At 53.7% G+C, this 2,669-nt stretch overlaps 1 non-coding gene across 1 annotated transcript; it reads right to left on the reverse strand.

Moving 5' to 3' along the window:
* Positions 1-553: 553 nt before the first annotated feature.
* Positions 554-647, reverse strand: TRNAI-UAU (transfer RNA isoleucine (anticodon UAU)). The gene is made up of 2 exons: positions 610-647; positions 554-589 (listed from the first exon to the last, which is right to left on the reverse strand). It is a non-coding gene; the product is annotated as a tRNA-Ile (tRNA).
* Between the last annotated feature and the right edge of the window lie 2,022 nt (positions 648-2,669).

The raw sequence follows: 2,669 nt of genomic DNA on the forward strand, positions 1-2,669 counted from the left end.
AGCTGGATAATATGGGGATGCCAGGTTCTGCTTCTCAGGTGACCAGAGCTGCTCAACCTGCCATGGTTGTTGGTTCATCAGGGTAAAGTGGGGGCGGGGGGGGGGTACTAGAGGTGATGCTGTCTTCAGAAATCAGAAATCAGCGTCTCATTGTTCCCCGAAGCTGGAATTTTCATCGGGCAGGAAATGTCTCACTTCTGAGTTCCCTCTAATGGAGTTCAGGGCTCGTCACAGCAGGCAAGTTGCTCAGCACTTTCTAAGTATGTGCCGGGGGCTCCCCAGGAGCCATCGTCTTTAGAGCAAAGTGGGAAGGGGGGTGCAGGAAGGGCAGGGTGGGGCTAAAGAGAGAAGCTAAGTCACCGCAGCACAACAGACTCGGTCTGCAAACCCTTCTTCACATTGTTCTGTTTCAAAAGCGCGAAGGAGAACCGGGAGGATACTTGCTATCGAACAAACTCAAACACATCGAAGACGGTGGGATGTGGTCCCCAAGGTGCCTAGGGAGGCAGGAAAGGATCTCTCCGGAGGGAGGCCGCCTCTGGGCGGAAAACGATGCTCCAGGTGAGGATCGAACTCACAACCTCGGCATCACCCGCACACATACTGCTGTATAAGTACCGCGCGCTAACCGATTGCGCCACTGGAGCACCTGCTCCCCACTTCCGGTCGCTAGCTACACGGCCTACGCAGGGGCGTCCGCCGGCGGGAAGCGAGCCCAGCCCGCGCGTCCCCCGCTGTCCCCGCGCGCCCAGGCGGAGCGGGCTCCTCTGCCACCCCGCCCGGGGCCCGAAGGCGCGGAGGGCGCTCTGCTCGCGGAAACGGCGGCGGCTGCTTCCAGGGACACACAGGTGCACGCGCCCGGGCGACCCCGACGGGCCCCCCAGGACCGCGCTCCACGCGCAAGGCTGGCCGGTGGCGGGGGGGTGGGGGGGGGGGCGCACGGAGGCCGCTCCCCGCCTCTCCTCCCCACCTCCCCCCGCCCCGCGGTGTCCCAGCACCTGGTGGACACCCGAGGATGCTCGCGGCCGCCAGAGGGCGCGTGCGGGGCTGCCCGCTGCAGCCGAGTGACCCGCGACCTGTCGCCGGAGCCCGCGGCTCCTCCCACCCCCGGCATCCCTCCCCGGGACAGGACATGGGAACTGCCCGGGACAAACAGCCGGAACAGGTCCGAGATCGGCTCCCCCAAGTTCCCGGTGTCCCAATGCCACGTTCAACTAGGTTTTCAAAATATCTAACTGCGTGAAAGACCTCAGAGCTAGGAGAGTTGTGAGATGAGTGGTTGGAGGGAGGGGCTAGCTCCAGGTTGTGTGTGTGTGTGTGTCTTTACGTTTACCCGAAGTGCGGGGTCTTTCTTGGGGGTGGGTGACGTGGGAGACAGATTATGTAGAGTTAGCTGGCTGTTTCCCCGACACTTCTTCTTCTTTTTTTTTAAATTACCACTTGTCATGTACATGCGTATATGATATGTCAAAACAAAAACTGTACTGTAAGATAGAAAAATGTTGAGTCATATGTGAAAGGTACTATGTGTTTACAGTGTAAAGGAGGCAAAAGAGCCCCTGAAGTCTTCTGGAAGCTTATAAATACCATTTGCCCCTAAAGGTGTCTTCCAACTCAGATAAAAGATTACCACGGAACTTAAGAGCACTAAGTAATGTCCCACTGTCTTCCACAAGACGGATAAAGGGCATCTGGGCACCCGAGGAAAAGTCTAGTGTACTGAAGCTACTAACTCAAAGGATTATTTTTTAGAGCTACATAGACCCTGAGAAAATCCTAAGCTTTTCTCACGTGGGAAATGTGTAGGAGACTCAGCCTTGGTCCATCTTTTCTCAGACCAACCTAAGTCAGCCTCGTGCACTAAGGTGTCCACTGGAGGTCATGAATTAACCTCTCCTAAGGCATCTAGAATGGAACTATTTGGGTGCCACCCTTTGAGAAAATGGTGACTGGTGGTCATTCTGTTTTCTATAGATTAGATCAGCTCAGGTATAGATCTCTGGTTGGGAAAGGTTTGGAATCTGTGTGTGGACCCCACCCCATCGTACTGAACTGCACTCAAGAATCACACTCCCTGGGGCCATTGAGCCAAGAAAATATGTTGCCCTTTCCAATGGAGCTCCCGCCAACCTTGAAACTTAAAGACACTCCTTTGCCATGTCTACTCTCCCTAAGTCTCAGGGTTGGGTCTCCAAGTGCACGTGGTTGTCAAAAGCGATCTTTACCTTGTCGAATTACATCTGATTTCCCGCCACAAAAACCCCTTCTTTCCCCGGCCACTGGCATGAGCAGACTATCCTCTTAATTGCACAACGGACTCATACAAAAGCCTATAGTTCTGAGCTAGAAATGTATTGCACACTCGACAAAATTCCTACTGAATTTTTAAACATTTTGGTATAGTGTATACCTAACAGGAAAGGTCAGCTGAGTGAACGTGATGAACCCCTCCACCCCGAGGAGGAGTCTTGTGTTCCTGGATCATTCATTCGTTCCAAAAATATTTATGTGGCACCTGCCTCGTGACAGACAGTATGTTAGGGCTCAGAACACTGAAATGAACAGAATGGACAAGATAGTCCTGGCCTTCCCAGAATTTGCATTTTAAAAGCTTCCAGAGAGGTTCTTAGCAGCCCTCTGCGTCGTCCTCTCCTTATTCTTTATATTTA

The sequence above is a fragment of the Herpailurus yagouaroundi genome, unplaced genomic scaffold, assembly GCF_014898765.1.
Source record: "Herpailurus yagouaroundi ecotype Mexico unplaced genomic scaffold, PumYag 250, whole genome shotgun sequence".
NCBI lineage: Eukaryota > Metazoa > Chordata > Mammalia > Carnivora > Felidae > Herpailurus > Herpailurus yagouaroundi.